Genomic DNA, 14584 nt, shown 5'->3' on the forward strand with positions numbered 1-14584 from the left:
GTAGGCTGCTAGCAGAATACTGGCTTCCAGTCAGCTAGGATGAAGGTCTTGGGCTGGGAGGCGGGAATGGGTGGGTGGGTAAAGGAACACCCTCATAGAACCAGGAGGAGGAGGGATGGGATAGGGGGTTTCAGGAAGGAGGGGGAAACCGGGAAAGGGGTAACATTTGAAATGTAAATAAAGAAAATATCCAATAAAAGAAGACCCACACCCACAGTGATATACCTATCCCAACAAAGCCACAGCCTCTAATAGTGCACTCCCTGGGCTGAGCACATACAAAAAATCACCTCTACCAAAATTTCTTTGAAAGATAGGGGGGCGGGGATGGGGGAGAATGGGGTTAGGGTAGAGAGGGGAAGGGAAGAGAGAAAGATCCTGTCTTAGTCAGGGTTTCTATCCCTGCACAAACATCATGACCAAGAAGCTAGTTGGGGAGGAAAAGGTTTATTGAGCTTACACTTCCACGTTGCAGTTCATCACTAAAGGAAGTCAGGACTGGAACTCAAGCAGGTCAGGAAGCAGGAGCTGATGCAGAGGCCATGGAGGGATGTTTCTTACTGGCTTGCTTCCCCTGGCTTGCTCAGCCTGCTGTCTTATAGAACCCAAGAATACCAGCCCAGGGATGGTACCTTCCCACAAGGGGCCCTCCCCCTTGATCCCTAATTGAGAAAATGCCTCACAGTTGGATCTCATGGAGGCACTTCCCCAACTGAAACTCCTTTCTCTGTGATAACTCCAGCCTGTGTCAAGTTGACACATAAAACCAGCCAGTACAATTGACCCCTTGTGAACTTGACACACAAACAAATCACTATTAAGCCTCAACCCTTACTTTCTTCTTCATCCCCCAAGATCTAAATTACTTAAAAAAGTACCACAGTCTTTACACATTAAAGTTCAATCACTTCAAAATGTCCAATATCTTTAAAATTCAAAGTCTTTTAAAAATTCAAAGTCTCTCAACCATGGGCTCCACTAAAATACTTTCTTCCTTCAAGAGGGAAACACATCAGGGCACAGTCACAACCAAAAGTAAGACTCAAACTCCAATGGTTCAATGTCTGGGACCCAACTCATGATCTTCCAGGTTCCTCCAAGGGCTTGGGTCACTTCTCTAGCTCTGCCCTTTGTAGCACACAGCTTGTCTTCTGGGATCCAGGTGCCTGTACTTCACTGTTGCTGCTGTTCTTGGTGGTCATCGCCTGGTACTGGCATCTCCAAAATACTGCTGTCTTCCACTGTAATTAGGCTTCACCAATAGCCTCTCATATGCTCTCTTCATGGTAAAAAGCCTCTGCTCCTATGCATGACCCTTTCAAGTCCTGGGCCGTCAATTGCAACTGAGGTTGCACCTTCACCAATGGCCTCCTGTGGCCTCTCACTGTGCCAAGAGCCTCAGCTGCTCTTCATGACCCCTTCATGCCTTCAAAACCAGTACCATCTGGGTGACTCTTACACAGTACCAAGTCCAGACACAGCACAAAATAGAACTGTGTCTCTCTCTGGAACGTAGCCTCTGTGCTCTAAGAAAACACTTCCCAGAAGATTTCACCTCAGTGATGCTGGTTTCTTCTTAATCACCACTAATTTCTTAGCTCCAGCTAACCAGCATCAATAGTCCCAGTAACACAAAGGTTTGATTTAGTGGTTCTGGTATCTTGTTAATCACAGCTGATTCTTCAGCCCCAGCTAACAAAAATCACAGAATCTTCACAATTGAAACATGGCCCTGATAAGAGTCTTTACTCGTCCCTCTGAAATTTCACAAGTCAGGCCCCCATCTTCTGCACTGTTCTTAACATTGTCTTCCAAGCTCCTACAGAACTTTACACAGAGCTCTTAATATCCTAATGGCTTTTCCAGTTCAAAGTTCCAAAGTCCTTCCACAGTCCTCCCCAAAACATGATCAGGTTGTCACAGGAATACCCCACTAACTGGTACCAATTTGTCTTAGGGTTTCTATTCCTGCACAAACATCATGACCAAGAAGCAAGTTGGGGAGGAAAGGGTTTATTGAGCTTACACTTCCATGTTGCAGTTCATCACTAAAGGAAGTCAGGACTGGAACTCAAGCAGGTCAATGAAGCAGGAGCAGATGGCTTGCTTTCCCTGGCTTGCTCAGCCTGCTCTCTTATAGAACCCAAGAATACTAGCCCAGGGATGGTACCGACCACAAGGGACCCTCCCCCTTGATCACTAATTGAGAAAATGCCCCCCAGTTGGATCTCATGGAGGCACTTCCTCAACTGAAACTACTTTCTCTGTGATAACTCCAGCCTGTGTCAAGTTGACACACAAAACCAGCCAGTACAGATCCTAAATTTCATCTTTATTTATTGGAAGTCCCTGGATTTCCAATAGTAAGTAGTACTAGTAAGTGTAGTAAGGTGAAGTCTAGGTCTCTCCTCTCCGCTTTCCTTTCAGGAATGATGATGCATTTGTCAGGTTGATGTCATCACTGATCCTGTCAATCAAACACCAAAAGAATGAGTCATTCTTTTTTTCTCCACATACGTAGGATGTCATTGAACTTGGTGTTTCTGTACTAATAATAGCTCCCTAGCTAGCCATTTTCTTTCTGTTCAGGCTCAATTTCAGACCACCTGTTTTCAGACTCAGTTACTCTATGCGTAGGTATAGTAGTAAATATCTGACCTATTATTATTCAGAGCACCTTTCACTATTTACCACTTATGAGGACAAATATAATTAAAGGAACATATAATAATAAGTGTTTGGAAGGTTGTAGAAGGCTTGGAATACCCATTTCTCTCTCAGGTAACTCCACCCTACCCTTAGAAGTATAAATTTTCTAACACTCAAGACTTGCACTGTGTCTTTGATGGGTGGACTAGGTTCTGTTGTTTTCAACGTATTTTTCTTTTCAGATAATCTTTTAAAAATGCACATTAGAGGAAACGAGAGCTCCAGAACTCAGGGACCACCATCTGTAAGGCCTTCCCTTTCCTCAGCAGCCAGCACACCGCCTTCACATGGTGTAGACAGAGTAAATGCTAGTTAACTTAGTGCTTCATTCAGTAAATGCCAAGGTTTGCACGGTCTTTAGCTCTGCCTTCCTTAGAGTCACTGAGGACAAAGTCCCACCATAGTCCTCACTCAGGTCGGAGTGTCTGGGTGAAGGGCTGCTGTCTCGCAGTCAGGCTCCGGGCACTGAGCCAAACAGATAAATACTTCAGTGGAACTGTACAGAACCTAGTTGGCTATTGCAAGCATTGAGCTATTGGTTCTTCCATGTCTCTACACAGATGAGATTTTTATTGGGACATTTGAAGGTATCACTGCTTTGACAAAAATGTTTTAACCTTAATTTTTTTTTTTTTAGCACTCAGCAGTGTAATTAGGCCTCTGACCTTTTAAGTAGCACATTGTACCTTTAGGAACTGGCATAGATGCCCTTGATCCTATTTGCAAACTAAAACCAAGCAAACTCTTGTCTCCTCTAGGCTGGCAAACATTCAGCAGCTTACCCTCCCAAGACTGTCCATGTCCCTTGTTCCTGTTCTCCTACGGTGCTCGGAAGCAGGAGATGGGCTCGCTCATGGTCAACAGGACATGATCCCGGAGGAGCAGTGAGGGACAGTGCTGCTGGTAAGGCAGGGGCAGCGTGGGCGCTTGGATGGCATGTGCAAGGTTGTGTGCAGTTAAGTGGATACTCCTCTATCTTCAACTCTAGGTCTCACTGAGAATTACAGTGTTTAACTGTGCATAGGACACAAGGATTTGACTTTTAAGATAAATCTCTAAAGTTGTATAATCTTATACATATCTACATTTTTCTGGATCTTGGTTATTTTTATAGAGGGCTCTTATCAAACTCTTAATGTCCAATTCTTCTTGGAAAAGAAATAAAAGTCTTCTTTAGATACTACTTAGCTTGGAGGGGAGGAATGTCATTGCCACTCCCTCCCTCTCTGACTCTGGGACAGCCACTTCCTCAGCATTAGCCTTTGTATCTAGGTCTGCAGAGCTGGGAGTGGAGGCTCCTGTGGTAGTCGGCAGCAGGGCAGGACAGAGAACTAAGGGGTGACATGCACTGCAGAGCTAACCGGCAATCATACCAGCTTCTGGGAGCTCGAAACAGAGGCAGTGGGTGGAGGAAAATCCAAAGACCTCTTCCTGTACTTAAAGTAGATCTTAATAAAGACCACTTTGCTTTAAATCACTGAACGACTAACAACTTTCCTAAACTAAGGGTTCTTAAAAGAAAAAAAGTTATTACATTTCTTTCTTTACTTAGGGGGAGACATTCTACACTGTGTGTGTGTGTGTGTGTGTGTGTGTGTGTAGGTCACAGAACAACTTGTAGAAATGGTTCTGTCCTTTCATGTGAGTTCTATAGGTAGAACTCAGTTTGTCATCCTTGGCAGCAAGCACCCTTGCCCATATTGAAAGCCATAAAAAGTTCTCTCTCTCTCTCTCTCTCTGCACGTGCTTGTATGTGAGCATGCATGTGTGTGCCTAAATGTGTACTTGTGGAGGTAAGCTGACAACTCTCATAATCTGTTCTTTCCTTCTACCATGTAGGTCCTGGGGATCAAACTCAGGTTGTTAGGTCAGCAGAAACGTTTACCCACTGAGCCATCTCTCTGACCAAGAAGTAAGGACTCCTTATAAAATCATTTTCATTTATTTATGTGCAATTAAAGAAGTAAAGATCAAATGGATGCATTCAATATATACCCTTTCCCTCTGCTAGAAGCTAGCATAAGTGGTAGGGGTAGGTCTTGTGGAAGAGCACTGATGGTCAGAGAAAGTGAAGGAAGATTTCAGCAGTGTTCCGTCCATAACTCTGAGCAGGTAGTTCAGCTGCAGCTATCTTGATGCATTTAGCATAATGGATCCTGCATCAGGCTGCTGGCTGGAGCCTCTGCCCTCATTCTTAGAGCCTGAGAACGTAAACAAACACTCTGTCACTTGATACTTCTGAGTGGCTGACTTGGTGCCATCTTTGCAGTGGCCTTGGTTAAACCCTGAGGCTTTGGAGGCCACCTACATTACCTCTTTACCATGGGGGTCTGATGTCACTGTAAGGGAACCCTCGAAATGGAGAGTTCCCCCCGACTGGTTTTTTTTTTTCTTTTGATTTGGTTTTTTAGAGACAGGGTTTCTCTGTGTAGCCCTGGCTGTCCTGGAACTCACTCTGTAGACCAGGCTGGCCTTGAACTCAGAGATCCGCCTGCCTCTGCCTCTCAGAGTGCTGGGATTACAGGTGTGTGCCACCACCACCCGGCTCCCCCCCCCCCCCCCCCCCCCCCCCCCCGATTGTTAATGTCCTTAGACTTTCTCTTTCCCTGCTCATGTTGGGAATCTTGGGTAACTATAATCAGAGCAGGGTGTGCTTTCCCTCCTGCTCACCCAATCACTGCTCATCTCATCCTGTGGGCACCACTCCGTCACTCCAGTTCTCTTCATGAGATCCAAGAACATATATATTAAGATGGAATTTTTCTCTCTTTAGTGAGCTTAGAGCATGACTCATAGGTTCTCTTCTGGGAGGTGGAGGGTTGGTGAGGAAGGGATTGTACAAGTTCATGGAAGCCTGTAAGAGAAATAACTCAAAAGGCTTAGAAGTTAAAATGTTCACTGATGGCCAATTGGCTTGCTGAGGAGTTGTTTCCCTTGGCCCCTCCTTCTAATCTTAGTTCACAGGTCACATTTACAGATGGGACATCTCAGCCTAGGACCTAGTTTTCTATAGTAAATACGTGTAGAATATATTTGAATATATCTCAGCAGGTATATCTAAGGCCTTTGAGTTTTGTTTTACTTGGCAGTTAGGAAACAGACATCAATAATAGGGTTGTTTTATGGATGCTGTCTATAGGGTCAGGCGCAATGTAACTTCCCAGTTTTCTATTAGCATATATTTCATTGTTATCACCATTAGTGTTGTTATTTATCACTAATCTTAATGATTCCTTCATTTTTTATTTTGCTTCATTCCAGTATTTCTTTTTTTTTTTTTTTGGTGGGGGGGATTTGTTTTTTTTCGAGACAGGGTTTCTCTGTGTAGCCCTGGCTGTCCTGGAATGTCCGCCCGGCCATTCCAGTATTTCTTTAGAGTTTGAGGCTAGTCTGGTCTACAGAGTTCCAGAACAGCTAGGGCTATACAAAGAAACCCCACCCCCCAAAAAACAACAAAACAAACAACCCCCCCCCAAAAAACTCAGTATTTTCTTTAATTAGTGTATTAATTATGTGTATTTAGTTCTTGTGTGTGTGTGTGTGTGTGTGTGTGTGTTTTGATTTGTTTTTTTCTGAGACAGGGTTTCTCTGTGTAGCCCTGGCTGTCCTGGAACTCTGTAGACCAGGCTGGCCTTGAACTCAGAAATCTGCCTGCTCTGCCTCCCAGAGTGCTGGGATTACAGGCGTGTGCCACCACCGCCCGACTAATTAGTTCTTTATGTGTATGCATGTTTGCTAGAGTGTCTGTACCCTTGACCCTCTAGAAACAGACAACTCTTTGTTCTTGGCGAGGTTCCTACTACTCCTAGGTTTAAGATTAAGACTTAAAAGCAGGGAGGTGGTGGCACACGCCTTTGATCCCAGCCACTTGGGAGGCAGAGACAGGTGGATCTCTGAGTTCAAGGCCAGCCTGGTTTACAGAGTGAGTTCCAGGACTGCCAGGACTACACAGAGAAACCCTGTCTGGGGCGGGGAGGTTGGGGAGGGGAAGATTAAGACTTAAGTGTTTCTTCCTTACAAACCATTCCTATGAACTCAAGTCTGTAGTCATTTGCCTAACAAACCTCATCATTTTGCCCTTTGAATCTTGGGATAGTTTCTTGTTTGTTTGTTACTGACTTTAGGTCAAACTATATTGTGGTCTGGCTTAAGTTTTCCTTTTGCCTCAGGTAGTTTGATTCTAGGTCACCATATTGCCTGGCTGACACAGGATTTTAGAAGAAACACAAATACAGCAGATCATTTCATGCCGAGTTCTTCAGTCTCCAAATACCATTTGTTACTGATTTTAATTTTTGAAAGTTTGTTAATTGTATTTAGTGTCTGGACACATGCATACATGTGACCTTTGGGAGTTGATCCTCTGTGTGTATAGTTGGGGTGGAACTCATTGGGTTCAACTGCCTTTCTGTACCTGTTGGGTTGTCTTGCTGGCCCTGTTTTTAGTTAAATTTTAAAAATAAAATATAACTATTTAGTAAGTGAACAGCAGAAATGTATTTGAAAAGTTTTGGTTGCCCATATTCATTCTTTTCTTCTCTCCACCCTGGCACAGCCTGGTTCGAGCTGTGGGTGAACTGGGTGAGAGCAGAGTCCTGTGATACAGACTAGCGTGTGTAGCCTGTGTTCCTCAGGGGTTAGAGAATATGAACACTGTCATAGGCTCCAGCTGAGAAAGTTGGCAATCTTAGAATTCGAGAATAGCTGGGCAGTAGTCTTGCATTGCTATGTGTCCACAGGCAGCAAGTCCTTTGCCTTTAGAACAAGTGGAGCAGACTGAAATAGAGCCCAACCAAGAAAGTCGTTGTCACTGTCCTTGGATTTCAGTTTCCTCTCCTAGCAGAGTATCATTTGCTTCTATTGATCTCATGGGATATTTTAAGCAGAGATGAGAGTCTTGATGAAAACACTTTGTATTCTGAAATAAAATCAGATCACCAATGGAGGCTCTAAAAGTGTTTACTCATTCTTTCAGGTATTAGCCTACCAGATTTTTTTCTCAGTATGAAGATGTTGTATATCATCTTAGATTTTAATGTTGAAATCAGGCCAATAATAATTTTCTTGTAGAATTTCTGATCCTATAGTGAATGTCCTATTTGTATTTAAGGATTTTGTAATTTTTGACCAAAGAATATACTCTCCTTAAATCTTAGTGAGGGTTTAGACTTAAACACAACTTGATATTTATCTTGAATATTTACTGAAACAATCTTGAATATTTACCAAAATGAACTGAAGATTTTGCACACATATGTTCACATCATCTTTTTTATGGACAAGTGTTTTGTGTGCATGTATATATGTGTACCATGAGCATGCCTGGTACCCACAGAGGGTAGAGAGGGTGTTATGTTCCCTATAACTTGAGTTGCAGGCTGTTATGAGCCACATTGTAGGTGCCGGGAGTTCCAGGTCCTCTGCAAGGACAGCAAGTGCTTCTAACCATTGAGCCATCTCTTCAGCCCCAATTTATAGCAGCTTTACCACAACAGATAGTTCCTAAGTCCTTAAGACTCTCCCAGCCAACCTTATGTGTATTTTACCCTCCTCTCCCCTTCTGTATTTATCTCCTTTTCCTCCCTAATTAGAGCGCCTCTTTCTCATTTCCCCAATTAGACCACAAGGACCCTGGTATTCCCTGCTCTCCCACCCAGGATTACTCCATGATTGGTCCCCTCTTACTCCCTGGTGTCTGGACTTGCTCCAGGATGTGAACTTACAGCTGTAGGTTTGGAGATGGATCCTAGGTGAGAGAGAACATGTGACAGCTGTCTCCCTGGCCTTGATTATCTCTTTCAGTTTGACCTTTTCTACCTAGCTCTACCCTTTGCAAATCTGGGGTTTTAAGGTAGCTATTTGTTTTGCTTTGTTGTAGTGCATCCCGTGATCCTGGCCTGGAACTACATATCTGAAGCTCATTTCAGTTGCTTATCCTCTGGCCTTCAACTGCCTAGAGATAAGATTTAGTATCTCTAGATTCTGTATACAGCCCTGCCTAGCTCTCTTAAATGACTGAATTGAATACATAATTTTGTTTTTGTTCCCCTTTCTCTGGGTTTAAGATAATCTGTACCTTCTGCGTGCTCGTCCCTATTTTCAGACACTTATTTCAAAGGTTTTGTTGTTTGTTTTGTTTTGTTTTTTTATAATGTTCCTTAGGAAAGGAAACAGAAATCTCTGTATCTTTGTTAACCTAGAATAAGGCCAATTTAGTCTAAAACAAAAATTAAAGTTGAGACTAAACAGGATTACAATCAGGGAAAACAGATTCAGGCCTTCTAAAATGTGTCTAAGTTCTAGTGAATGCTGTCATGTCTGTACCTCTGAACCTCAAGTGGGGACTGGAATGTACTTATGCCAATTTGCTAATCAAGAATTGTTGCAGGCTGTGGTATCACACACCTTTAATCCCTGCACTTGGGAGGCTGAGGCAAGCGGATTTCTGAGTTCAAGGCCAGCCTGGTCTACAGAGTGAGTTCCAGGACAGCCAGGGCTACACAGAGAAACCCTGTCTCAAAAAAAATTGTTAGTGCTGATGGACATCAAACTAGCCTACTCTTTGTGCACCCCCACACACATGCACATATACACAGGGTCTTACTGTGAAACCCTGGCTGGCCTGGAACGCCCAGAATTTGCCTGTCTCTGTCTCCCAGATTAAATTTATGCACCATCAGGCCTACTGGGCACAGTAAATGTTCTTTTAAAAGGGAACTGGGTAGCTAGCTGTGTGGTGGCACATACCTATAATCCCAGCACAGGGGGAGCCATTCATTTATTCATTAATATTCCCCTGTCTCTGTCTGTCTGTCTGTCTGTCATCATCCCTATCCTTCTCTGCTTTTGAGCCTAAGCTTCAAACTCAAAATCCTCCTTCTTCAGCATCCTAAATGCTAGGATTAAAAACGTGTGTTGGGACAACCTGTGAAAAATCAACCAGGGGACTGTATAGTGAAGACCTTGTCGTAAAACAAAATTTGCAGCTTCTAGAATAGTTTGCTAAATTATGTTACTTAATTTGATTTTTCTTTGTTCTTTCTTTCTTTCTTTCTTTCTTTCTTTCTTTCTTTCTTTCTTTCTTTCTTTCTTTCTTTCTTTCTGTGTGTCTTGGATATTTTATTATTCTTTAATTTTTTTTTACATTATCCCCCTCCTCATCCCATACCTATCTTAACCCCTCCACACACATACACACTGTCTTCAAGAGGATGTCCCCACCCCACCCCCACCCCCACCCCACCAGACCTCCCTACTCCCTGGGGCCACAAGTCTAACCCAAAAGGGTTAGGTGCATCTTCTCTCACTGAGGCCAATCCAGGCAGTCCTCTGCTCTGTGTCAGGGGCCTCAAACCAGCTCATGTATGCTGCCTGGTTGGTGGCTCAGCGTCTGAGAGATCCTGGAGGTCCAGATTTGTTTAGCCTGCTGTTCTTCCTATTGGGTCACCCTTCTCATCAGCTTCTTCCAGCTTTTCCCCAATTCAAAACCATAGGGGTTTTGTTTATGTTTTGCTTATGTCCATTGGTTGGATGTAAGTATCTGCACCGGACTCTTTTAGCTGCTTGTTGGGTCTCTCAGAGGGCAGCCATGCTAGGCTCCTGTCTGTAAGCACACCATAGCATCTGTAATAGTGCGAGGCCTTGAAGCCTCCCCTTGAGCTGGATCCCAAATTGGGCCTGTCACTGAACCTCCTTTCCCTCTGTCTCTTCTCCACTTTTGTCCCTGCAGTTCTTTTAGACAGGGACAGTTCTGAGTCTTTGACTGTGGGATGGCAACCCCATCCCTGTGACTTTTCTTTTTATTTCAGTCAGGTTTCAGATTTGAAAGTATATATCTTTCTTTCAAAGTATATATCAAATTTTTTCTTGTGTACCCATGCAGGTGTGTCTCTGTGTCTGCATCTCTGTGTCACTGTGTCCAAATCTGTGTGTGCCTGTGTGTCATGTCTGGATGTCTCTGTGTGTGTATCTTTGTTTGCCTGTGCTTACACTTGTAGGCATGTATTCTACCTACCACCACGCTGCATGCGCTCATGCTGGGCCTCAGACCTTCCTTTGACACGGTGACACACAAGTCTGTAATTCATTTATACAATGCAGAGCCAATTCTTTCTTTTTTTTGTTTTGTTTTGTTTTGTTTTTTTTGGATTTGGTTTTTTCAAGACAGGGTTTCTCTGTATAGCCCTGGCTGTCCTGGAACTCACTGTGTAGACCAGACTGGCCTCCAACTCAGAAATCCGCCTGCCTCTGTCTCCCAGAGTGCTGGGATTAAAGGCGTGCGCCACCAACGCCCGGCAAGCGAATTATTTCAAAACATGCTATTCTGCTGTTGAGTAATATATTTGTTTTCTCACTTTTGTTGAAATTTCCTTTTCTCTTACATTCGTTGACATTATGCAATACATCAGTTTTTTGTTTGTTTGTTTGTTTATTTTTCAGAGTCAGGGTTTCTCTGTGTAGCCCTGGCTGTCCGGGAACTCACTCTGTAGACCAGCTGGCCTTGAACTCAGAAATCCACCTGCCTCTGCCTCCCAAGAGCTGGGATTAAAGGTGTGTGCCACCACGCCCGGGCTTGTGAAACAGCAGTTTTAAATGTGCCTCTGGCTTGCTAACTCCCCAAAGCTGGCTAAGTTTATTGCCCCCAAGGTAGGTCATAGAATCTGAACTTTCTTGAGGAGTGTGACCTTGGCCACCCATGCTCAAGGGAAGTGGGAGGGGCCCAGAATTCTAAGGAGGTCCCTCCCTAGATCCCCACCCAGTCCTCCTACTTGGAAGTCTTATAAGAGCCTGTAAACTACCAGGTTGTCTAGCAAGCCACATCAGAGGAGCTTGGGCAGTCCCTGAAGTGCGCCATGTCTCAAAGCGGGTAAGGAAGATTCAAGCCCTCTCTTTCTTATTCCTACAACTCTCTTCTTCCAATACCCTTCCCTCTTACAGTTTCTTAATGGGATTGGTTTATAGAATGCCTTGTGGTTTATACAGTGCTCTTGAACTTTGTGAGCTGCTCCTAGAAATGAGTCAAACCCAAGGAAATTGTAGCCTGTTGGTCAGAAGCACAGTAAGATTCACAAGGCTTTCAAGTGGCATCTAATAGGGGACTGTCTTAGGCCATCTTGCCCTTGGCACCAGATGTTCTATCCTGGTACAGAAGCTATGGGGATTTAAGTGTTTTCCTGTAATCAAGGCACTTGGAAGACGAAATCATGTTATTTTTGACTACAGAAGTTCAGGTCCACGTTGCTCCTTACTGCCTGTTCCTGTCTGCATCCTGAGATGCTTGTTGCTGTGGAGAGATGTTTACAAGTTGTGTGGGTCATGTTTTCTGTGTTGTGTTCCTGTATTCTTACAAGAGACAAAGAGGCAATTGGACCATGTTTTACCTGCACAGGCATTTTGGGTATTTTATCCTCCCCATTAGCATATCCTGAAGGAAAACACCCGTTTTCAATATTTAGTAGCATCTAGGTATGAGAAAATCACTTTAGGGCATTTAAAATATCAACAAAGCATTTCTGAAGTTGTTTCCTGCCTCCTGTATTTATATCCATTTCACTTGTCCAGGTTTCTAGTTTAGGTTTATGATTTGATAATTGTGTATAATCTCTTGGTTTCCCCAGCCCACCATGTTGAGGAAGACCTGTCTCCACCGGGTCTGTCTCCCTTTCTGTGAGCCTTCCCTCCTGTGAGGCCCGTTGGAGAAGCTAGAGTAGCTCCAGCCAGACTGGGCAGATAGGATGCCTGTGGCCTTTCCTTATGGAACTTGGAGCCATTGGTTTCTCAAGCTTGCTCGTCCCTGTCCCTTGCCTTGTAGATAGCTGCGCAGTGGAGAGTCTCCTGGTTAGCAGTCTATACCTGACTGATTCAGCCATACCACATGGCAGCTGCATGGCCCTTGATCTGCAGTACAGTGACTGAGGCCTTTGAATGCATGGTTTGCTGCAAGGTTTCCCTCCACCTGAAATTTTTCCAAATAAGGGGTGATAGGACAACATAGCTTTGTTTTCTTTAGTGCTCCCTAGCTAGCATTAGTAGACAGCTCATGGCTAGACTCTGCATTCTCCTAAAAGTTCTGGAAACTTGAGTCTGAGCTTCTGTCATCTAGTATTGGATATATTAACACTAGTGTAATTCTGAACTTGTGTTTTCTTTCGATCAGTTTAATCATTCCACGAGGAGAAGGTTTAGGTATCTGTTTATTTCTACTATTGTGTGCTTCCCCCTTACCCCCCCCCCAGACAGGGTTTCTCTATATAGCCCTGGCTGTCCTGGAACTCACTCTGTAGACCAGGCTGACCTCGAACTCAGAAATCCGCCTGGCTCTGCCTCCTAGAGTGCTGGGATTACAGGCGTGCACCACTACCGCCTACTTCTGTGCTTTTAATTTTACCCATGGGTGCAAAACAGCTCGTGAAAGGGCTCTATTGTTGGCTACTGTTTTCAAAGAAACTAGAAATAGAAAGCATGATATGTAAGGGAATGTGAGCGGAGCAGAGCTGGGGTATGGCGGGAGCTCCTTCAGTCACAGCTGCTTAAGTAAGGTGCAGAGGTAGGAGGACTTGTTCAGAGACAGCCTTGTCTACATAGTGAATTCCAAGCCAGCAAGGGTGGTATGAGACCCAGCTAGTCTCAAACACAAATAAGCTGTGTCTTATTTTAGGAAGTTTCCAAAATTATTATATTTCAATTTTCTAGGATTGCACAACCACACCACACCGGCCTCAAATTTCCTTTTCTTTTCTTTTCGACGGGGTTTCTCTGTAGTCCTGGCTGTCCTGGAACTCACTCTGTAGACCAGGCTGGCCTCGAACTCAGAAATCCGCCTGCCTCTGCCTCTGTCTCTGCCTCCCAAGTGCTGGGATTAAAGGTGTGCACCACCACCACCCAGCAGCCTCAAATTTTCTTAATTGGTCTTGTGCTAGGTGAATAGAGATTTCTGTTTCTAAGGAGCTTTGTTCAAAACAAAACGGGAGCACAGCATATCTCAATGCATGGACTATACTAAATATAAATTGCATGTTAAAATTCTTTTATTCCTAGAGAAAGAGGAATATAAAACTTTTTTTTTATTTTTGGGGTTTTTGTTTTTTTTTTCTCCCAATTGCTGGGATTAAAGTGGGATTAAAAGCATTTGTCACTACCACCTGGCTAAAATTTAGGTTTTCCAATTCACTTTGAGAGAGCTAGGTATGCTGTACACACCTGAGATTGTATCACTAGGCAGCGTGGGCCAGAGAATCAGAGCAGCTGAGCAGTTGTAGGGTGTCTTTAATCTGGCCAATTTGTAGTATGAGTCTTAAAGGAAGTTGCTGAGCACACCCAACCTCCCTTCAGGCACAGATTCTCTCCGTGAACTGGCTTGTAGAAGCCAGGGTCACAAGCAAGTAGGTAGTACTTCCAGTAAATGCTAAAGCATGGGGTAATTTATCATGAGTTTTCTTTGCTCTTTGCCTGAACTTTTGACATGGTGACCTTGCCATAACAAAGACAGCAGAACACTTGATACCAATTGAAACAAGCCTGCCTTACAGAAAGCTCAATCCAAGAAAAGCCACACTCACATTCAAGTAAGAATTCAGAGTGACAAAGCTATCAATGCTAGCATCTGCTAGGAGTGTACCAGCCTAAATCTCCTTCCTCGTCCCCCCCCCCCCTTTTTTTTTTTGTTTTTTTGAGACAGGGTTTCTCTGTGTAGCCCTGCCTGTCCTGGGACTCACTCTGTAGACCAGGCTGGCCTTGAACTCAGAAATCTGCATGCCTCTGCCTCCCAAGTGCTGGGATTAAAGGCGTGCATGCACCACCCATTCCTCTTCCTTTTCTTCTTCTTCCTCAATTATTCGGGACAGGGTTTCTCTGCAGTACCAAGTAGACTTTAGTA

General features: G+C 44.0%; 1 protein-coding gene across 3 annotated transcripts in view; it reads left to right on the forward strand.

The window, feature by feature from the left end:
• The window catches only part of Tet2 (tet methylcytosine dioxygenase 2), a 73499-nt gene that overhangs the window by 30169 nt on the left and 28746 nt on the right, over positions 1 to 14584 (forward strand). Inside the window, exons 2-3 of one of the 3 annotated variants that reach the window (XM_052179208.1) lie at positions 3468 to 3612; positions 4549 to 4621. The exons of 1 other annotated variant lie outside the window; for it this stretch is intronic. The gene's annotated coding sequence lies outside the window, so the exon portion shown is untranslated. The remainder of the gene's footprint in view (positions 1 to 3467; positions 3613 to 4548; positions 4622 to 14584) is intronic. One more of the 3 variants, XM_052179207.1, reaches the window with a different exon arrangement.

This window comes from Apodemus sylvaticus, chromosome 4 (genome assembly GCF_947179515.1).
Source record: "Apodemus sylvaticus chromosome 4, mApoSyl1.1, whole genome shotgun sequence".
In the NCBI taxonomy this organism is placed as follows: domain Eukaryota; kingdom Metazoa; phylum Chordata; class Mammalia; order Rodentia; family Muridae; genus Apodemus; species Apodemus sylvaticus.